At 38.9% G+C, this 24225-nt stretch overlaps 1 protein-coding gene and 1 pseudogene across 6 annotated transcripts in view; both read left to right on the plus strand.

Moving 5' to 3' along the window:
* Positions 1 to 24225, plus strand: part of NCALD (neurocalcin delta) — a 432221-nt gene that overhangs the window by 315476 nt on the left and 92520 nt on the right. The window lies entirely within an intron of this gene.
* Positions 4384 to 6390, plus strand: LOC137210064 (tigger transposable element-derived protein 1-like; annotated as a pseudogene).

Here is a 24225-nt window from a genome sequence, read left to right on the forward strand (position 1 = left end):
GATTTGCATTTCTCTAATAATTAGTGATGTTGAGCATCTTTTCCTGTGCCTGTTGGTCATCTGTATGTCTTCTTTGGAGAAATGTTTAATTAGATCTTCTGCCCATTTTTTGATTGGGTTGTTTGGTTTTTTGTTATTGAGTTGTAGGAGCTGTTTGTATATTTTGGAAATTAAGCCCTTGTTGGCTGCATCATCTACAGATATTTTCTCCCAGTCCGTAGGCTGCCTTTTCGTTTTGTTTATGGTTCCCTTTGCTGTGCAAAAGCTTAGAAGTTTGATTAGGTTCCATTCTTTAAGTAATAATCATTTCTTACATGGGCATGGATTGTCAGTCTATAGACCGTCCTCATGGCAGTATTGTGAGGAATGTCTCTCTAAGGCTAGTACTTCTCCTACAAGACCAGTGGCCCTAAAATGGACAACCCACTACACCCTGGAGGGTACACACGATAATCTATTGCTTGCACAAAGAAGCTATTTAGAGTTTTTCCCCCTAAAAATCAGAAAGAAATTCAGCTTTACCAATATTGACTACACAGATTGAGCTTGGCACGCTTTGTCAGTTTTTATATCAGACAGCCCCACATTACAATGTCCAGGTGTCCATTACAATGTCTCCTGAGGATTGAGGGCATTCCCATGTCTCGGATCAGAGTGACCCCCAGCTTGTTCACTTGCTGCCTCCTGTTGCCCCTTATTCACCTGTAGTGAAGTGAATTGATAGATTTCGGGGTCTTCCTTCCTCTGACAGAGAGGAAAAGCAACTTAGAATGAATCTTGCAAAGAATGGGATAATATTAATGATGCAAACACACACCAAGCCCAGAAAACAGCAGAGCCAGTGTTTCTGTTATTTTTGGTATGTACTCATTGTCTGCCATAGTATGATATTGAAAACAGCAATCTCATCTGAGCTAACAAGTTGCCAAAATATTTTCAAGAAGATGATTTGAAATGTGAATTACCTTCGCTGTCCTTGATGATGAATGTCACCCAGGTATCCATTGTACCTTAATGTAAGTTCAAGGACATTAGGAAGCCATCATGATTAGCAATTCATTTAAAAGCAATACATGTAGGACTTAAAGACAAAACTCTGTAGTCCCCCTCCCTCCACCCCTCCCCCAGGTGGTTGAAGGCATGCGATTCTCACCAGTACTTAAAAATTTTGCCAAATTTAATGATAAATCTTTAAAAGCCTCTCTTGAGATTTCTTACTTAACTGAAAAAGCCACATATGACTGGGTAAATCTGTTCTTCTTGATGCTGTTAAAAATGGTTGAAATAATGCCTAAAATATATTTAGGGACAAACAAAATGCGTTTCTTGTCAGCTGATACTGTTGGAATAGAAATAGAAAATATTGTTGAATGTCTGAAGAAGCAAGGATTAGAGCAGGTGTTGCAGTGTAGGATGTTTGCTATGTAGTTGTATAAAAGCATTTATTTTGTCAATATGTTTCTACGTAGAGTATTTGCTAGATTCTGTTTCAATAATTCAGAAACTAAAGAGCTACTTTAAATTGTGTGTGTGTGTGTGTGTGCGTGCGTGCGTGTGGTGTGTGTTTTGCCAGTGTGCATACCACATACGAGAAAATATACTGGAAATTATATACCTTCAACAATTATTTCTTTAATTAAAAAATGTTTCATGGAAAACCTAGGTAAATATGACCACTGAGACAGAGATAGGGCCGGATGAAAGTCATTCCCCAAATCGTACAGAGGAAAGCTTTTATAGCAAAGTAGTTAATGCCAGAAGTGCACAGAATGTTATAGGATGTTATCCATATGGGTTAAATTTATAAAAACAAGACCTTTAAAATATAGTGGAGTCCTTAAGCACTGCATAAAGAGACGGATAGTGACCATGAAAATCTTTTGTAATACACGGAGTTTCCTTTTAAATTTCTTGTAAGTTATCTTCTGTCAACATATTAAAGGAATTGTTGAACTTAAGATGAGACCCAAAGAGGTTGATTGTTTCTGTGATGACAATTATGCTATCTAGAAAAAATAAAAGTGTCATGAAGAATGAAGGTGGGAAGGAGGCGTATTCATTGACTAATTGACCCATGAAGGGTATGACCAGGTGAAATGAACATTTTGCCTTCCCAAAGCATATCATCTCGGGCTGCATTTAGAACTCTCCTCTTCTTTGCGTTCCCATAATACCCTTTGTACACATCCCCCCACCCATCCACCCACCTTTCCATCTCCCTGTCCTTCCATTCATCCATCCATCCATCTAGCCGTTCATCCATTTATCACCCATTAATCCAACAAATATATATTGATCATCTACTAGATGTCAGCATTCTAGATGGTGGATGTACAAACAGACAATGAACAAAACTCTCAATAATCCCAACCATCATGAAACTAACATCCTAAGGAGGGAAAACAGATCATTTGAAAAATAAGATGTATAATAAGTTAGACGGTGATAAATATTACGGAGAAAAACAAAGGAGAAAAGGAAATTAAATTGTGACAGGGAACACACTGCAACTTTTAATTCAGTAATCAGAGAAAGCATCACTGAGAATATCACGTTCGAGTAAACACCCAAAGGAGGTGAGAGGCTGAGTCCTGCAGATACCTGTGCAGTTTACTGAGCAGAGGGAACAGTAAGGATAAAAACCCCAAGGAAGGATTGTGCTTCAGGTTTTATTTGGAGCTGAATGAGTGAGGGGAGAGGAAGCCCTGAGGTCAGAGAGGTGACAAGTCAAAGGAGAGGGGCAGTGGCAGACTCTGCAGAGCCCTGCAAATATTTTGGCTTTTATTCCAAGTGCAGTGAGAAGCCCCTGGAGGGCTCTGTGCAGAGGACATGACTTGGTCTGACTTAACGCTTTAACAGGATTGTTTTGTCTGTGTTATAGAGAATAGACTAAATGGGGGCGTCTTAGTCTGTTCAGGCTGCTGCAACAAAGTACCGTAGACTTGGTGGCTTGAAGCAAGTCCTCTCGAGACTCTTGTAAGGACACTAATCCCATTGAGAGGGCTCCACCCTCATGACCTCATCTCATCCTAATTACCACCCAAAGCCCCTGCTTCCTAATAGCGTCACGTTATGGGGTAGGGCTTCAGCATAGCAACTGGGGGGTGGAGAGACACAAATATTCAGTCCATAACCTGGGGCAGTCACAGAAGTGGAGGCCTATTGGGAGATACTGCGGTAATCAGGGTGTGGTAGTGAGAGGTGATTGGATTCTCAATTATCGTGTTATATTGAAGTGATCCACTTTTTTTTCTGTCTCCTACACCTGTATAGGCATTCCCAGCACCTATCACAATGCCTCACTCATAAAAATCATGAAGTATCTCCTTTTGGTGAATGAACTATGCTCATTTTGAGGGTAGCATAGGGCTAATTGTCTCAACTTGTAGATAAGATGGAAGTGAGGTAGAAAAGGTTATTTATTTAAGGATTAAAAGAAAAGTGAGTGGTTGATACTGGGTTATTATGAGAAATAGGATGCTTGGGGGAGTATATTCTTGGTCACAGGGGATGATTTTAAGGAAATCCTTCCTTTCCCAACACAACTCTGGGAATTTGGGTCAGACTCAAAACTGTTTCCATCTGATGTCACACTTGGAACCACTGCATTGCACAATACCTGGACATGCTTTTCCCACAAAATACTTGTGGGTTGTGCCGTGTGCTGATTTGTGGATATGTATCTATCTATAGTTTTGAGAAGTCTTCAGCCATTGGGGGGGGGTCATAAATTCACATAATCATAGAAGCAAAGCAGAAGCCGTGATCTTAAATACTGTTTGTTCAATTCTGTCACCTATAAGATGGAGATAATACTTTTACCTCACAGTGTTCGTGTCAAGATTAAGTAAAAGAGTTAATATAAAGATTTCCGCACTGCTAGGTAAATAGTAATCACTCAAATCTTTGTCCTTTTCAGCCGATGTTATTGTTGAGCTAAAGAAAATTCACAAGGAGAGTATCAGGCATACCTCAGTTTATTGTGCTTTGCTTTATTGCACTTCACAGATACTACATTTTTTGCAAATTGAAGGTTTGTGGCAACTCTGCTTCCAGCAAGTCTGCTGGCACCATTTTTCCAGCAGCATGTGCTCACTTCATGTGTCTGTATCACATTTTCATAATTCTCACAATACTTCAAATGTTTTCATTATGACTGTATTTGTTATGGTGATTTGCGATCAGTGATCTTTGATGTTACTATTGTAATTGTTTGGGAGCACCACAAACCATGTCCATATAAGACAGCAAACTTAACTGGTAAATGTGTGTGTTCTGACTGCTCCACTGACCTGTTGTTCCCTCATCTCTCTCCCTTCCCTCGGGCCTCCCTGTTCCCTGAGACGCAGCAATATTGAAATTGGGCCAATGAATAAACCTACAATGGCCTATAAGTGTTCAAGTGAAAGGACGAGGCACATGTCTGTCAGTTTCAATCAAAAACTAGAAATGATTAAGCTTAGTGAGGAAGGCATGTCAAAAGCCAAAACAGGCCAAAAGCTAGGCCTCTTGCACCAAACAGTAAGCCAAGTTGTGAATGCAAAGGAAAAGTTCTTGAAGGAGATTAAAAGTGCTACTCCAGTGAACACATGAATGATAAAAAAAGCAAAACAGCCTTATTGCTGATACGGAGAAAGTTTTACTGGTCTGAATAGAAAAAATCAAACCAGCCACAACATTCCTTTAAGCTAAAGCCCAATCCAGAACAAGGCCCTGATTCTGTTCCATTCTGTGAAGGCTGAGAGAGGTGAGGAAGCTGAAGAAGAAAAGTTTGAAGTTAGCAGTGGTTGGCTCATGAGATTTAAGGAAAGATGCCGTCTTCATAACATCAAAGTGCAAGGTAGATACCACAGCAAGTGCTGATGTAGAAGCTGCCCCAAGTTATCCAGAAGATCTAGCTGAGATAGTTAATGAAGGTGGCTACACTAAACAATAGATTTTCAATGTAGACGAAATACCCTTACATTGGAAGAAGATACCATCTAGGACTTTCATAGCTGGAGAGGAGAAGTCAGTGCCTGACTTCAAAGCTTCAGAGAACAGGCTGACTCTCTTGTTAGGGGCTAATGCACCTGATGACTTGAAATTGAAGCCAATGCTCATTTACCATTCTGAAAATCCTAGGTCCCCTAAGAGTTATGCTAAATCTACTCTGACTGTGCTCTATAAATGGAACAACAAAGCCTGAATGAGAGCACATTGGTTTACAACATGGTTTACTGAATATTTTAAGCCCACTCTGGATAACTACTGTTCAGGAAAAAAAAGCCTTTCAAAATATTACTGCTCATTGAGAATGCACCAGCTCACCCTAGAGCTCTGATACAGATGTACAATGAGATGAATGTTGTTTTCATGCCTGCTAGCCCAACATCATTCTGTAGCCCATGGATCAAGGAATAATTTAAAATTTCAAGTCTTAAAATTTAAGAAATACATTTCATAAGACTATAGCTGCCGTAGATAAGTGATTCTTTTTCTTTCTTTTTTTTTTTTTTTGCGGTACACGGGCCTCTCACTGTTGTGGCCCCTCCCGTTGCCGAGCACAGGCTCCGGATGTGCAGGCTCAGCGGCCATGGCTCACGGGCCCAGCCGCTCCGCGGCATGTGGGATCTTCCCAGACCAGGGCACGAACCCGTGTCCCCTGCATCGGCAGGTGGACTCTCAACCACTGCACCACCAGGGAAGCCCAATAAGTGATTCTTTTGATGGATCTGGGCAAAGTAAATTGAAAAACTTCTGGAAAAGGTTCACCATTCTAGATACCTAAAGACCATTTAAGTATCTAAATGATTCATGGGAAGAGGTCAAAATATAAACATTAACAGGAGTTTGGAAGAAGTTGATTCATGGATGACATTGAGAAGTTCAAGACTTCAGTGAAAGAAGTAACTGCAGATGTCATAAAAATAGCAAGAGAACTAAACTTAGAAGTGGAGCTCGATGATGTGACTGAATTGCTGTAATCTCAGATAAAACTTAAATGGATGAGGAGTTGTTTCTTATTGGATGCACAAAGAAAGTGGTTTCTTGAGATGGAATCTGCTCCTGGTGAAGATGCGGTGAAGATTGTTGAAATGACGACAAAGTATTTAGAATATGACATACACTTCGTTGATAAAGAAGCAGCAGTTTGACTCCAGTTTTGAAAGAAGTTCTGTCGTGGGTAAAATACCATTAAACAGCATTGCATGCTACAGAGAAATTGTTTGTGAAAGGAAGAGTCAATTGATGTGGCAGACTTCATTGTTGTCTTATTTTAAGAAACCTCCACAGTCACCCCAACCTTCGGTAACCACCACTCTGATGAGTCAGCAGCCATCAGCTTCAAGGCAATACCCTCCATTGACAAAAAGGTTACAACTTGGTGAAGGCTCAGATGATGGGTAGCATTTTTTAGCAATAAAGTATTTTTAATTAGGGTATGTATATTTTTCTTTAGATGTGATGCTATTGCACATTTAATAGACCACAGTATAGTGTAAACATAACTTTTACATGCACTGGAAAACCAAAAAATCAATGTGACTTGATTTATTACAATATTTACTTTATTGTGATGGTCTGGAACTGAACCTACAGTATCTCTAAGGTACACTTGTAGTATATTTAATGAGCTCATCGTCTAAAGTGGTGGTAGGAGAAGTGGTTCTGCCAAAAAAAAAAAAATTGTAAGAACTTATATAAAAATAAGAGGATGAATCTATAGTGAGTTATTAAGGAAAAATAGAGTCTGTACCTATTTGTACCCCAGTATAGTGGGTTTATTTATAATTTGGAAGCTGTTGTCAGCCTGTGAGAACAGCAGTAATTCATGGGTGCAGCTTTGGTCCCCATCAGGACCAGGGTACAAAAGGCCAGTAGAAACTGGGAGGGCTCAATAGATAGGGAGTTTGATGCTGATCAAAACAAATACTGCCAGTAATAATAACGTATTCCAGCTTCTATAGAGAGGCTGGGAATGGGCCAAGATGACAGTTAGAAGAGAGCATAGGTCCCCTGCTCTACTTACAGAGATTATTTTTTTTCTTTCCTTATTCCTTGAGATCAGAACAAAGAAACAATTGACTGGATGTAGAAGTTTCATGACAATTAAGTGACATTTTGTTCAGGATAATTACAGGATTTACACTGTTTCCTTTTGACAGTTGATCAAAGGGAAATGAAAATTTGTAACACACACTGCCCCCATGTAGATCAATAAGTAAGCTGCTGCGTTTAATTTTCTTCCTAGGACTTTGGAAGGCAAACAGGGATCTCTCCAGAATTTTCTTGCCTCAGTTGGCACTGCCCTATGTAATCGCTCCACTGATGCTTCCAGTGGGTTGCTGTCAGCTTTCATCATACTCAGAAAATGGTCTGGCTTCTCTCTCGGGCTTTCCTGTATTCTGATCTTAAACCCCAGTTAAAGAGCAATGTATTTTGAGTACAGTCTTGAATTTTCTAGTATTCTGAGAACCCATCAACCTGTAAACATTCATTGGCTCCTTCTCTTTTTCTAGAAATGTTTTTATCCCCATGCTATTGACTTTAAGAAGCCTGGATACTGATGGTTTTTACATTTTTATTTCCTGAAAATCTTGTCAGGATTGACGAAAAATATTGTTTTAGTACCTTTGTCCTAAAAAGTGCTGTGAAATTCCAAGGCAGGCCAAACTCAGGAGGTTGGTGGGAGTGATTTTCACCAATGGGGAGGCCTTATGTATAGAAACTTAAACTTGAACGAAGAATATTGAAAGATCCTTCTTGTCTTTCATGTGGGTGCATCTTACAATTGCAGCCTTTTAAACAGAGGTTCTAGGACCTAGTTTTTCAGCCAGTTCTAAGATCTCTTTTTCTTCTCTTTTTATTAAGTAGAACATTTCATGGCCTTGCTAACAGCAGGAAAAAAGTTTTTTCACATTCTACATACTCACCATATCTTTAATTTTCTAAAACTGTAGCTAGTTGCCAAAACTATTCTGGCATTCCATGAAGCGATGCCGTTTGTCATCAGAAAACTTTGAACTCTACGTAATTGCAAAATATCAAAGAACATTTTTATATCCTGACAAGGCTTATAAAAACAATTAGACTGCATTTTGTGGGATTTGTTTGGGTTAAATATGATTCTGGTCATCAGAAAAGGATTTTTCATTTTTTTTTTTTTTTTTTTGGCTAAATGTATCAGTAAAGGTTTAATCAGGAAAAGAGAAACCACGTTAGGTATGTCAAATAAAGGAGGTTTAAAATAGGAGACTGATTCCAAAAGTAAGGCCTGAAGGAACAAAAGAAGGGAAGGTGGGATAACACAGAGATTAGTGTCAAGCTGCTATTACTGGAAGAACTAAAGAGCCAAGGTGGTGCCCCAGAGCTGAGAAGTGCACTCCTTGGAATTATCCAAGTGTGCATCTGCTCCTGTACCTCCTGATGCTACTGCTGGAACTGCAAAGGCTACTGGACCACAGCCACTCAAGGCTGCTTCTGCTGCACCCGGAACAGTCAGCACCATTGGAGTCCAGAGCCACCTGCTGCCTCCATGGCTGGACATGGGGCTGGAAGCAGAGAGAGGATGAGCAATGGCTTCTCTCCACCTTGCATCTTCCAAACACATGCCAGTGTGTCTCACTGCTTGGATCTAATTGATAGTCAGTTGGCAGGATTCTGGAGAATGTAGCTAGCTGGCAGAGTCCAGCTCACTGCAAAACAGAGCTGAGCCTAGAAGGGAAGGAATAGAATTGAGAGCAAACAGGCAAATGACAGCTCATGTCTGTCCTTCACACAGAGGAAAAATGTGTTCTAGACAAATCTGACATGGAACAACACAATGTGTCACATCCCTCTTTCCAGCTTCATGAATGAATAAATGTTCACTTGGCTTTCTTTTCACTTCCCCAAATATTTTAAATTTTAAATATCTTCCATTTTTTAAATATTTAAAGATGGAATATGAATGAAGAAAATCAAGCAATGCATGCTATAGTTTATCTTATGTAATTTGTTTCTTCAGCAAGTTTTGGAGGAAGGCAGCTTTGGCTTACGCTTTTACAAAATGCTAGGTGATATACAAATATTTCTCATTTAATACTTACAACAGCCTTATGAGATAGGAATTACTTATTTTTTAACATCTTTATTGGAGTATAATTGCTTTATAATGGTGTGTTTCTGCTTTATCACAAAGTGAATCAACTATACATATACGTATATCCCCATATCTCCTCCCTCTTGCGTCTCCCTCCCACCCTCCCTATCCCACCCCTCTATCTGGTCACAAAGCAGCGAGCTGACCTCCCTGTGCTATGCGGCTGCTTCCCACTAGCTATCTATTTTACATTTGGTAGTGTATATATGTCCATGCCACTCTCTCACTTCGTCCCAGCTTCCCCTTCCCCCTCCCCGTGTCCTCAAGTCCATTCTCTACGTCTGCGTCTTTATTTATGTCCTGCCCCTAGGTTCTTTAGAACCTTTCTTTTTTTTTTAGATTCCATATATATGTGTTAGCATATGGTATTTGTTTTTCTCTTTCTGACTTCACTCTGTATGACAGGCTCTAGGTCCATCCACCTCACTACAAATAACTCAATTTTGTTTCTTTTTATGGCTGAGAAATATTCCATTGTATATATGTGCCACATCTTCTTTATCCATTCATCTGTCGATGGACACTTAGGTTGCTTCCATGTCCTGGCGATTGTAAATAGTGCTGCAGTGAGCATTGTGGTACATGACTCTTTTTGAATTATGGTTTTCTCAGGGTATATGCCCAGTAGTGGAATTGCTGAGGCGTATGGTAGTTCTATTTGTAGTTTTTCAAGGAACCTCCATACTATAAAACTCTTAGAGGAAAATATAGGCAGAACACTCTATGACATAAATCACAGCAGGATTCCTTTTGACCCACCTCCTAGAGAAATGGAAATAAAAATAAACAAATGGGGCCTAATGAAACTTAAAAGCTTTTACACAGCAAAGGAAACCATAAACAAGTCGAAAAGACAAACCTCAGGATGGGAGAAAATATTTGCAAACCAAGCAACTGACAAAGGATTAATCTCCAAAATTTACAAGCAGCTCATGCAGCTCAATAGCAAAAAAACAACCCAATCCAAAAATAGGCAGAAGACCTAAGTAGACATTTCTCCAAAGAAGACATACAGTTTGCCAACAAACACATGAAAGGATGCTCTACATCACTAATCATTAGAGAAATGAAAATCAAAACTACAATGAGGTATCACCTCACTCCAGTCAGAATGGCCATCATCAAAACATCTACAAACAATAAATGCTAGAGAGGGTGTGGAGAAAAGTGAACCCTCTTGCACTGTTGGTGGGAATGTAAATTGATACAGCCACTAAGGAATTACTTTTATAGGCACCACCGTCACTCCCCAAGAAAGCAGAGTCTCAGACAAACCTTCACATCTCTTTGTCTCCAGAGCAGGGACAAGAACTCTGCCTAGCACTTTCCAGCCAGCACGTGGTGGCTTTGCAGCCTGGAAAATAATGGCAGTTTTTTGCTTGCAACCCAAGAGAGACCTTGATGTGGGAAAAATAGGATTTGTAAATAGGTTGCCAGAATATTTTTTTCTACTGTAATACTACTGTGAACTCAAGGAAACAGTGTACACTCCAGTGCTTACTGGTGCCCATCTTGAATTTCCAGATCTCTTTGCTTGAATCTCTTTATAACACAGGTTTCATTGGCCTTTTATAATATTCATTTGCTTCTCTGTCATTTCCTCCCAATAGATTATTGTAAGCACCTTGAGGACCACCGCGGTGGTTACATTCATCTCTGAACCCCACACAGAGCCTGGTGGAGGGCTAGCAGTTAGGAAGAGCTCGAGAAATGTGTGGCTATTGGATTGTGGGTTTTGGAAGGTCCTGCCCTCGTCATGGGCTGTGTAGAGCCAGACCACAGGAATCATGACTTTCAGAAACAACTTAGTTCATATCCTGTCTTCACTACTTACTAGCTATGTGACCTGGGAAGGTTATTAATTTTTCTGTACTCTCTTCCATAAAATGGAAATAATACCTACCCCTCAAGGGTCATTGTAAAAATATGTTGGTTCATGTACAAAAATTTTCAGATGCTATAGCTAGCATAGGCTAAGTGCTTAATAAATACCAGTTTACCATTGTATAATTTTTTATTGGTTAAAAAAACAATAATTTCATCAGGACTCAATAAAAGTATATTAAGTGATTAACAAAGAGATCTGTAAATGAGAAATCAGAAAGACTTAGCTCATTTATATGTTGAATATCTGGAAGCTTTCTGGGGGGAGAAAGCAACTGGTTGAACTGAAGTGACCTGAGTTTTCAAGCACAGGTGTAGGTGTCTTAGTCCATTTGGGCTGCGGTAACAGAATACCATAATGCATAGCTTATAAATAACAAATATTTATTTCTCACAGACTAGAGCCTGGAAAGTCTAAGATCAAGGTGCTGGCATATTTAGTGTCTAGTGCAGGCCCACTTCCTGGTTCATAGATGGGTGTCTTCTTGCTGTGTCCTCACATGGCAGAAGGGGCAAAGGGGCTCTCTAGAGCTTCTTTTAGTAGGGCTCTAATTCCATTCATGCAGGCTCTGCCCTTATAACCTATTTACCTCTCCAAGTCCCCACCTCCTAATACCATCCATTGGGGGTTAGAATTTCAATATATGAATTTTAGGGGGACACATTCAGTGTATAATAGTAGTGGATAAATCACATCATCTCTGTGTGTATGTGTGTGTACTTGCACACATGGTATCACAGTATTCACTTCCTCTGCAAAACTATCCTCTGGAATTTCACATGCAGATTTACTCTTACCATGAATTTACTATACACTTGATGAGTAAAAGGTCCCTATTTGGTTTTGCTCCCCTGTTGCTTTCCCAAGTAACTGGGTATTTGCCATTTCCTGCTATGAAAGCACTAGAAGGCTGGTGCCAATGTAGATAGTTCAAATATTGGCTGCATATATTCAAGTGTTTTGTTTTGGAGAAGTTGAGGGTCAAGGATCAACGTACTGTGACATTTGTAGCTTTGGTTTAACCTGGAAAAGCTACTTTGAAATTAGCTTTTTCATGCATCACACCATGGTCAGAATGCCTTTAGAGCCTATCCCATTCTTCATCAGGGATTCCTTTGTTACCAGGGCACATGTTACTTTGGCAAAAACTGAAGAAACTGGATATGATTTTTCAGAAAATTCAAAACTGATAAAAACTGGTTTTCCTTAATATTTCACATCCCTAGACCCTAGTCCAAGTTGAAGAAACCACACTTGAGTCAGTTTTCTAAATTCAGATCATACATCTGTATCTTTTTGTGGGGTCTTTATCCTAAAAACTGAATTTTAGTTCATTCATTCACATATCCATTCATTCATTCATTGAACAAGTACATTTTGATCACTTGCCACGTGCCAGGCACTGTTCAATGCTGTGAATACAGAGTGAATAAAATAGGCAACGTCCCTAGGTTAGAAATGTTAAAGCTAAATAATCCCTAACTTCTTAATACTTCAAAAGCACCTTAATTTTTGATGCCATTTTTCATTAAAGCAGGATTACCACTATCTGTGTGCAAAATTCCTGGAGGTCAGCAGGTGAAGGGTGGAGGATGGTGGTTGCTTTACAGATGGCCAAGTGGCTTCATACTTGAGTCCCTCTTAATAATAAAAAATAAACGAAAATACCTACCCTTATAGTTATGAAGGGGACTGTTCTACATTAGTCAGGAGCCTCTGATTGCTAGTAGCAGATAACCTAATTTAGAATGTTCTAGACAATAAAGAGAGCCTAACAAAAGAAAAGTTGAGAAGAAGGGAGGCTTTCGACACTGTTTCATTCACAGGTTTGTGAGATGATAGGGCCTCATCAGCCCCATTTTTCTGAAATTCTTGTGGAACCTCAGCCCAGAGCCCTAGCTTCTTCCCTCACTGTGGTGTGTTTACCGCTGGGACGTGGGTCATCCTTTCCTCTTCACTCTGTTTAAAGGGCGCCGTGCTCTTTATCTCACCAGGCGTGACTTATGGGAAGCATTAGAACAGTGTAACTGCAAATAAGGTCATTCCTTCATCAAGGTCCGAAATCCTTTAAGGAATATATACAGATGTACATGAGTTAACAACATGTTAGAAAATGGCGTGGCACTGCCGCAGACTCTTCTGGTAAAAACCAGGGGGGTGGGAAGGAATTTAGGTGGAGATTAACATAAAGCTGAAATCATCATTACCATCATCATCTCACTGAGCAGACTGGGAACTGGGGAGAGAAAGATATTAGTTTTGGAATTATACAAAGCTATATCTGGTGAGGATTGAAATCTGGGTCTCAGTGAATACAGAAGTACTAAATACAATTTACAGACAGGGAAATACAAATGGCAAACAAATATATGAAAAAATGTTCAACTCTCCAGTAGGGCAAGAAATAAAAATCTGAGTGATGACAGGTTGTTATTTGGCACTTATAAACGAAGAACAATAAATAAATTATAGATAGATCAATCGATCTAGATCTAGATCTAGATCTAGATCTATCTGATGCAGTGCTAACAAGCCTGTGGAGATACAGTACATCCAGTTCTTGCTAGTGGCTAGAAAAACAGTTACAGTTCATTTAAAAGTCTGATGAGAAGTAGTATCAAAGGCACAACTTTCAGTACCTATGACTCGGTAGTCACTTTCATTAGTCTCTTTTGCCCAAGGAAACAACTCAAAGGAAAAAAAGTAAACGTATAAAGATGTTTATGTGTTGCTATTTATAATAGAGAAAATCTAGAAGCAACTGAAATCTGAAGCAGTCAGAGAATTAAATATTAAATATACCATGGCATATCAGTTCATTGGAATTCATGTAGCAACTGGAAAGGATAAATATGGAGGCTCTGAAGGCTTCAGAAGGGATTCATTAGCCCACAGTGAGTGGAAAGGAGGGAAGACCTTTGGCTTCTGGATTTGAGTGCCAGCTCTTGTGTGAACTAACTCCGCGGATTAAGTCAGGCACCTCAGGCAAGTGATGGTCACTCCTCTAAAACTCAGTTTCTTCATATCTGTAATAATGGTACTTACCTCATGGGGCTGTTATGAAGATCAAATGAGGTCACTCACATAAAGCACTCAGTGCCAAGTGCAAAACAAGCCAATAAAAGAATCATACCTAAATATTATCTTTGTAACTATGTTCATTTTTCTCTGTGTCAAAATTAAAGGTTAGAAGAGAGCATGAGAAAAACATGGGGGAAAAGTCTTAAGCAGGTTAATGCAATGGGTGAATATTTTATTTTTGAGTATTTCCCTTTATAATGTTTTATATGTTGACATTTTAAAAAATGTATTTCTAAGTTCAGACGCCTCCCAGGGCGAAGTCCTCATATCAGGGCCCCTCCTCTTTCTGGCAGCTGGAAAGCCCCATTTCGCAACCCTGCCACAGCTCTCAGAATGCAGACATTAAGCCGGGGGAGTCCACTGCACAGATTTTAAATGGACCAATTGTATCTTTATCCTTTCCGCAGCTGTTTTTGGAGAAGCTGCTGTTCTTAGATGCCTGATTATCCAACACCTGTGAGGATATGGTATCGCTCCCTGAGAACCAAATCACGTTTGAAATTTCTGGTGTCAGAGGGTCTTTTAAAAAATGGTTGGCTTAGCATTTCCTCAGAATGCTGCATTCATGGGAGGGGTCTTCCACCTGACCTGTCGGGAACAATGTGTCTTTCAGACTGTGGCCGCAGTGAATGGGACGCTCTGAACCTCCTCTCTTTAGGGTTATTATTCTGAAATCTTCATTGTCGACAGTGCCCCCTTGGCAGCTGGATAGTAAAATGCATCTTTCTATCAATTCAGTCTCTTTCCTTTTTTTGGTAGTTGATTGGCTAGAGAAGCAAAAGCCAGCATAGCTACATTTTATTTCTGTGCACCTGCATTATTTATGCTGTCAGAATCTCAAGGCAATAGGCTGAAACCGTGATTATCATTAGGCTTGGGAACTGCAAAGACAGGCAAAAGAGACTTTCTTTTAATGTGGGTGGCAGAAAAATAAAATGACAACCCAGAAAGAACGAATTCTAAGGCATGAACTCTAAAAATGATCTGCCAATTAACTATGAAGAGGAGGGCATCTTAATCAAGCACTTTATCTGCTGGCCAGGCTTCCTGGGGCTCGTTTGCTTGCCACTCCAACTAGGAGGGAAGGGTTGATTCCGTAGCCTTGCAGAGCGCCTTCCCAGGAGGAAGGACAAGGGGCTTCTATTCTGGTACATGAATCCTTATGAGAAGTGCTCAGTTTGGGTTTGACCAAGGAATTGGAGCTGCTGGCAGTGCGGAGAGAGGCAGAGACATCCTAAAGGGCTTCTGTGGTTGGGTGATGAAAACCATCTTCTGATTTTGAAATGGACAGAGACATTCTGGAGACCAGGCCATGAAGAGACCAGGGAATGTGCAAATATAATTTATCAGATATCTTTCTGAGTATAATCACTCGATTATCTTCAAGTTTACCTTTTCATGCAGTAAAAACGGGCAAGCAGCTGACATATGGGGAAGAGTGTGGGGTCCTTTGTGTAATGGACAGATTTTCATCATGAACCCTAATCCTGTGACTTTTGTATGGCTCAGTCTGGACAAATCCTATAATTAAAGACGTTCTAAAGATGTCTAGTGTCTGGGGATAATGGATTTGCTGAGGGTGATCATTTGATGTTATACGTCACACAAGGTGTGTACTGGGTACCTGGGGGCCATTTGCATAGTGCCCTTTGTGCCAGTAGAAGATACATTCTCTCTACAATCAGCATGTGTTACCGTTAGAATCAGAAAAGAACTTTTGAAAGAACATTACTTTAAAAAGTTTAGTTGGTCTCTGAATTAGAGCTCAGATGACCTAGGGTCCAATGTGCCACCTGTTAGCTGTGTGTCCTTGAGCGAGTGGCTCAGTTACCTGTTTACATTCGTTTACAAAGCCCTCTATAAGCTGCCCACAACCAGCTTGCTCATCGTGTGCCACTTACTTTTCTCAGCGCTCTGCCATCCTGGCCTCTCAGTTCCTCTAACATGCCATGTGGCCTCTCGTCTCTGAGGTTTTAAACCCACTGTTTTCTCTGCTCAGTACATCTCCCAGCTCCTCAGCTGGCTCACTCCTCTTTATTCTTCACTCAAGGGTCATATCTTCTGAGAGCTTTTCTGTGAAATCCCAGACTGCATTATGTTCTCCTGGGCTGGCACCGGGTAGCTCTCCTTCTATGTCACTCATTATTTACTAAATGTTGTAATTGTTCAGTAACTATAAATTCCATGAGGCCAAAGTCTGTGTCTTTCTTATTCATTGCTGTGTCCTCTGACACACAGAGAAAGCACTCACTGAAGATTATTAGGTGAATGCATGAACAAATGAATGCAATGATCGAGGTAATGAAAGTCTTTTCCATTTTGAGGAAGCAGTGACACTAATTGAGTGAAGGACAAAGATGATTGTGTTTATATTAGAGATCACTTGCTTCAAATGATGGAATGCCCACTCAGGCTGGTGAGGCAAAAAGAGAAGTTACTGATTTGATGTTGCGGTGCGCCTGGGTGTAACTATAGGAACTGGAGAGGCCCTGCAGAGCTCAGAGACTACCTGGGGACTCATGCTGTAGGACTCCGACTCCAAGCCCCTCATCCTTTTTTAGAAGGTTTCCACTGATACTCATTCCCAAGTGAACAGCCTTACTGAGTCAGAAATCTTCCTTTCATCTTGACTTCACGATTCTCCTCCTTTGGTGAGGGTCCCCCCGCCCTTCCCCCGAGCCCCTACCAAATTGCTTCTCTCCTCCCATTCCTGTTTCAACTCTGTTTGCTGGGAATTATTTCCTCATGAAATTCCTTATAAAAAATTTCTTGGAGAAAAGGCCAACGTCAAGTCTTGTTGCTCTGGAAGGTTGAGTCCCTCCAGCCCTGGCACAAGTGTATCCGGGCACTGTGGGCTCTCACTCCTTTTTGGTGAGGTTGCTGATCTCATGACACTCATCCTCAGGAGCTCGGAGGATGCTGACAGCTTTACACCATGGGAAACTTAATAACTGAACATCTCATTTTTGATAGGTTAAATATGATTCTATGCTGTGGTTTCAACTGTCATTAAATGCTATTAAGTGGAAATATAGGCTATGAAAATATAAATTCATAGTTCTCTTGATGTTAGGAACTATTATAATTTACTTACTAAGGAATTCCATGAAAATAAGAAATCACACTTCAAGTAAATTTATTCTTTAGAAAGCATAAACTTAGGTAACCTGGACCCTAATTAGCACATTTGTTAATTATTCTTCCTAATTGTGAAGTTTAGCTTTCTGTTAACTGTATCAGATGCACTACTAAACTTGAGCATCACTCTTTATCACCACCCTGCAGGGCCATTAGTACTGCTATTTCACAGATAATAAAATGAAGACTCAGAGGGGTTAAGTACGTTGTTTGAAGTCACAGAAATGAAAAAGTCATGTTTTGGGTGCCCACATTTAAATCTGAGTGTACCCGATTCCAAAGTTCATACCCTTTCCATTATAATGCAGCAAGAACCCTTGATACCCACGTTTTGTACAAAAACTCAACAAAATGCATGACTTGGGGCTGCAGATAAATTTCAGGATTGATTCTCTCTTCTTGTTTATAGGAGTTGCATTTCAACACGGGCACCACAGAAAGCATCTAGATTCTTCATGCTTTTCAGTCTATTCCTTTATCTCTTGGAAGTAGGAAGGAATAGAATCCTTGATGATCTGTAAAAATCAGGTTTATAAATGTACAAGAGTGTCTGACAGCAAGGAGAGAGTTATGATTCTAAACCAATCTTTAAAAAGAAAAAAGCAAAAACAAAGATCAATGTTTGTTCTAATTGTACTGGATGTTGCTGATGGAAAATTAATATTTTGCAACTTTCCTTTTTGTATGAGAAATTAAAGAGGTAATTTGTCAACCATTTTCCCATGAAATCCTTAGTTTCATGTGAAAAATTGTCTCTCTTTAAAAGAAAAGAATTTATATCCCTCATGCAATCTATGAAAAGGCAAGCAGGTGAAAGGAGAGCCCATTTTTATTCCCTGAGTAATTTTGTTGTTTCTTTTCTCCTTTTTCTTTATCTTCAACCCATGTGACTCTTCAGTGTCTAGAAAGACTTTAAAGAATCTTCACATGATTATTACCAAATATTAATTAAAGGTTACTAATTTAATTACCTGGAGAAAATGAAGAGCTGTTTTCTAGGATTCTTTTGCAATGCTTTTGCAAAAAGCAAAATGCATTGCATTCTGTTTTCTTCTAGATGGATTCCTGGAATTTCATGAAATTTCATAGCTTATTTAACATCTGACATTTCACTTGCACAGAGTTCCCTCCCCCCCCCCCTTTTTTTAATGGTGGAAACTCTAACACTTGGGAATAGGTTTGACATATAATAATTGTGCCTTAAATATGAGAGAACTTCCTCCCTCTCTCTCTCACTCTCTCTCTCTCTCTCTCTCATCTAAAAGTCCAGAGGGAAGAAATGTAGGACTGGATTGACAGCTTTTTTCCATGAAGTCTTTGGGAATCAGGCTTCTTCCAGCTCATAGCTCCACCATCCATCTCTAGGATATATAGCCCGCTTCCTCATGGTCCACTGGTGGCCATCACCTCCATGCTCCCAAGCAGTAGGATGGTAAACAGAATAAAACAACGAAAAGGGCTCAGACACGTGTGTTTGCTCATTTGTTTTTAAGGAAGGTTCTGGAAGCTACACATGACATATCTATCTACATCCAGTTGGCCTGTTTTAATCACAAAGCTACAGAGCTAGAAGGGAGGCTAGAAAATGTCTTTATTCTGGGCAGCTATATCCCAGCTCTTCTTTGCCCAGCTACTTGAGGTAGAAACTTAGATCATGGATTTTTAAACCTTTTAAAAAATTAATGTTTTTATTGATTCAGGGTCAAATGAAATAGAATCGTGGAAGTGCTATGTGAACCATAAAGCACAATACAAGGGTGCTACTCTTACCACTGTTTCAGTGACTGTGCCCAGTCAGCTTGCGATGATTAGTTTTAGCATGGCTCTCTTTAACTGTCTTTTCCCCTGATCTCTGTTATACTGTCTGCCACATTTGGTATCACACCCAGCTGTTGGGCTTCACTAATTTTTGGCTGATTGCTCTAGTATTTCTTACAGTGCTCTGGGGCATAAATTGCTCCACAGTATGATCCAATTAAATTCACTAGGGGCAGTTTTTGAGGCCAATCTGTTTGTTCTGATCCCAGAAGGGCTCTTTTTAGCTGTTTCTTTCCCTGGTTCTCTCTGGTAAACTAGCTGGTCTACAGGTTAGCTTTTGCTCTTCTATCAGTCTCCTCTCAATTGTTTACCATCAAAATCTCCATTATTTTCAAGAGCAACCTTAAGCTTGAACTTCCCCACATTCTATTTAATAAAGTCAGTTCCTCTGTGAAGATCTACAGATCTCTCTGCTCTCAGGGATTGTCTCTCCCTCTGGGAAAAACCTCTGGACATGGAGCAGTGTTGGTAGCCTAGTCTCAGATTGCCTCTGGAATAGAACCTCTGCCCTACAAGTGAGCTGGATTGAGGGTAATAAGGGCCTCAGGATTTTTGACCTGTTGTGCCTGGAGTAGAGTATCTGCCCCTACGAGTGGGGGCTAGGTGGAGGAAGGGTGCCCCCAACCTCTTGGCTGCACTGACCAGGAATTTAACACCAGAGCTGGAGAAACGCTGATGGCCTGCCTTTCCCAGTGAGATACTGTGTCCCTTTATCAAGAGCTGAGGGGAAAAGGAGCCCAGTCTTATTGGTTACACCTTTCCAGGATGGAGCATGCGTGGAAGTGACTTAAAAGTGCCACAGATTCTCAATGTTCTTATCAAGTTTTAGTATGTTTTCTTGAATAAATGTTTCCTCATTGGCTCTATACCCTAAGGACAATTCTCAGAGACTTTCTATGATATTTAAAAATACTTTCACAAGTTATGCTTGTTTCACTAGGGAACAGGGCCACGGAGGTCCTCAAAGTACCATGCTAAAAGTGGAACCTCAGTTTTTTTTTAAACAGATATAATAATTTCCATTAAGTAGTGCTTTAGATGCATATAAATTTTGATACATTATATTATTCAGTTCAAAATATTTTTACATTGCAATGTAAATCTTTTTAATTCATGGATTATTTAGAAATGTATTGCTTGGTTTCCATTTAGAGATTTTCTGTTTGTCTATTTAATACTGAGTCCTAGCTTTGTTCCGCTGTGTACAGAGTATACTCTGTGATTTTGATAATTTATAATATATTGAAAAACTCCTGTAGCCCAGCATATAGTCAGTATTGTTAAATATATTTGAGAGGAAAGTTGTGTATTTTGTAATTCTTGAGATCATGATTCTTCATGTGTTAATCAAGTGGGATTGGTTAATTGCATCGTTAAAATATTCTGTACCTCTACCTTATTTTGCTACTTGTTCTGTAAGTTATTGAAAAAAATATGTTAAACCAATACTATGAGTGAATTTTTCTATTATCTTGATGCTATTTTATTAGGTGCATGCATATTTAAAGCAGTGAATTATGAAGTGTTCTTCTATGTCTCTAGTAGTATCTCTTGCTTATATTACAAGTAAGTACTATTGCTTGATAATAATGCTACAACAGTTTTTGCTTGTTAGTTTGTGTATCAATTTTCATCTCTTACGTGAAGAGTTAGAATTATTAATACAGTCTGATGTTTTTGCCTTTTAATTAGAATATTTGGTCAGTTTATATATTATAGTAATCACTGTCATTATTTACATGTTTGCAGTTAACTCTTCAATGTTACTATTGAGTTGGCCAAAAAAGTTCGTTTGGGTTTTTCTGTAAGATGTTGCAGAAAAACCCAAACGAACGTTTTGGTCAACCCAATATTTCTACCTATTTATCCTATCATTTTCTCTCCCCCCCCACCCACCTTTTTTTGCTTCTTTTGGGAATCAAGTAATTTTTAAAATCATTTTCCTGCTGTATTAGTTTATTAGCTATACATTCTTTTGTTATTCTTTTAATGGATATTACAAGGATTACATTGTGCACCCTTATCTTATTAGAGACTATTATTAATTAGTACTTTGACCAGAATACAAGAGTCTTAGAAAACTTTAATTCTGTTCATCCTCTCTACCTTTTGTGCTAATGTTGCCCTATATTTTGAATCTACACACATTTTAACCCCTACAAGACATGAGGGTTTATAAAGTTGGTATTCATTTAAATTTATCTATATATCTGCCCTTTCTGTATCTCTGTGTTTCCATGTGGGATCATTTTTCTTCTGCTTAAACAACTCTTCAGAAATTTATGCAATTCTATTGGAACAAATTCCCTCAGTTTTTGACTGAAATGTCTTATGTCACCTTCATTTAAAAATTTTTAATTAAACTTTTATTTTGAGATAAGTGTAGATTCACATGCAGTTGTGGGACACAATACAGAGAGAACCCATATACCCTCTACCCACTTTCTCCTAAAGGTAACATCTTGCAGAGCTGTAGTACAATGTTACAGCCAGGATATTGACATTAATACAGTCAAGATGCAGAATGTTTCCATCACACTATAAGCATCCCTCCTGTTGTCCTTTTACAGCCATAGGCACTTCCCCTAATTCCCTCCTTAATCTCTGGCAACCACTGATCTATTTTTCATTTCTATAATTTTGTCATACTGTTATAGAAATGGAATTGTGCAGTAAGTGACCTTTTGAGATTAGTTTTTTACACTCGGAAAAATTCTCTGGACATTCATGCAGGTTTTTATGTGCATCATAATTTGTGTCACTTTACTACTAAGTAGTACTCTATAGTATGGATGTACTAAAATGTGTTCACCCATTCACTCATTGAAAGCACCTGAGTTGTTTCCAATTATTGACCATCACAAAGAGGTACTAAAAGCATTTGTATACAAGCTTTTCTGTTAGCATAAGCCTTCATTTCTCTGGAATACCCAGGAGTACAATTGCATGAGTACATACAGTAGTTGCATGTTTAATTTTTTAAAAAACTGCCAAAATGTTTTCTGTAGTGGCTGTACCATTTTACTTTCCCACTAGCAATACGAGTGATTCAGTTTCTCTGTCAGCATTTGGTATTGTCACTTTTTTATTTTAGTCATTTTGACAGGTGTGTAGTAGTATCTCATTATGGTTTTAACTTGCATTTCCCTAATAGCTAATGATGCTGGAAAATCATTTTGTGTGCTTATTTGTCATCTTTGTACATTCTTGGGGAAAATATCTTTTCCTGTATTTTGCCAGTTTTCTGATTGGCTTGTTTGTTTTACTGTTGATTTTTACTGTTAAAAATTTTGCCAATTTTCTAATTGGCTTGTTTGTTTTACTGTTGATTTTTTTTGCTCCTTATAAATTAATATAATTTTTTTGTTTCACTGCTTTAAGATTTTGTCTTTGTCTTTAGTTTTCAGTAGATTGGTCACGATGTGTCTATGTGTGGTTTTCTTTGTAATTATCCTGTTTGGGATATATAGGGCTTCTTAAATCTATTGTTTCATATCTTTTATAAGTTTTGGAAACTTCTCAGCCAATTCTCTTCAAATATTGCTTCTGTCCTATCTCTCTCTCCTCTTCTCTCCTCTCCCTAATATACATGTTAGCCTTTTCATATGTCCCAAATGTCTCTTACATTATTTTCAGTATTTTCCATTCTTTTAGTCTTCAGACTAGATATTGTCTGCTAATCATTCGTTTCACTATTTTTCTCTTTTGCTATATCTTCTATATTCTTGAACCCATCTGTTGTGCTCTTAATTGTATTTTTCAATTAAATTTAATATGTTCTCTTTTTTATAGATTTTACTATTTTGCACGTGGAACTCTCCATCCTGCTATTTCCTTGAACATATTAATTATACCGTGGACTCGTAAATAACACAGGTTTGAACTGTGTGGGTCCACTTATGTGGGTTTTTTTTTTTTTCACTAAATACACAATACAGTACTACACAATTTATGGTTGGTTGAATCTGTGGGTGTGGGACTGCAGATATGGAGGGCCGACTGTAAACCTAGACCCAGATTATCAACTGTGTGGACAGTCAACTTCCAGATTGTTCAAGGGTCAACTGTGGTCATTTTAAAGTCCCTGTCTGATAATTATAGAAGATAAATCATCTATGGATCTATTTCTACTGTCTATTTTTTCCTCTTGGATTTTGGTCAGTTATACCTATTTCCTAGCATGATTAATGATTTTGGAGTGAATTGGCAATGGTATATGAAAAATGGCAGAGGCTCTGTATGATGTTATCTTCCCTTAAAGAAGGTTAATTTTCTCTGGAAAATAGTAACAATAGGGGTGAATTACCTTGATCCAACTAGGTATTGTAATGATTCTAGGATGGATCCAGGTTTTTGTGAGGATGCATCGATTTTCTGTTTTCCATTACTTCTGGGGCCTTTCAGTTATGAGGCCTGAAAACTTAGGATGTTCACAAGCTCCAGCTCCTTGAAGGATCCTGAACTCCCAAACATAAACTCGCCCTTTGTGTTTTTATCTTATTTGCTGCATATTAATGCTTTGTCTAACACCATCTAGGAATTGGCAGGTGCTTTAAGGGGAAAACAGTTCAGAATGTTGGGATCTCTTCTCTGTGATTCCTTTTTTTTAAACCAGGATCTCAATCCCTGAAGTCCTGGATGTTTTTGAATATTTGAATCCCCAATTTTTGTCTCTCCAGTTTTGAGAATGCCAAAAACCCCATACCACTTAGGAATTATCAAATAATTTGAGGAGAAAAGTAGCAGATAATGTGGAGAATGCTGGGCTTACATCAATATATATTCCTTTTATCTGGGATCTTGGCACTTATAGGTTTTGCTGCCTTTGCTACTCTTTGATGCCTTCCAACCACTTAAAAAAAATCCAGCTATTATTATCTCAGTGAGAGTATTAGTTTGAATACAAAAAACTCCATCATACTGGGAAACAGAAGTTACCCAAGCCTGTGTAGTCCAGATGTTTGCTTCACTTAAGACTATAATAATTTGGGTGATTTCATTCAGGATATTTTCAGTTACTTTGCCCATTTTCCTTTATTCAAATCTTCTGAATTAGATTTTTCTTGCCATATTACACCTTAGGACAAACCTAGATTAAGATCACCAGAGTTCCCAAATGCAGAAAAGATAAGTTGGCCTTCTCCCCCTCATAAGAAATTAAAAATAAAAACAACCTTCA

Source organism: Pseudorca crassidens, chromosome 17 (genome assembly GCF_039906515.1).
Source record: "Pseudorca crassidens isolate mPseCra1 chromosome 17, mPseCra1.hap1, whole genome shotgun sequence".
Classification (NCBI taxonomy): Eukaryota; Metazoa; Chordata; class Mammalia; order Artiodactyla; family Delphinidae; genus Pseudorca; species Pseudorca crassidens.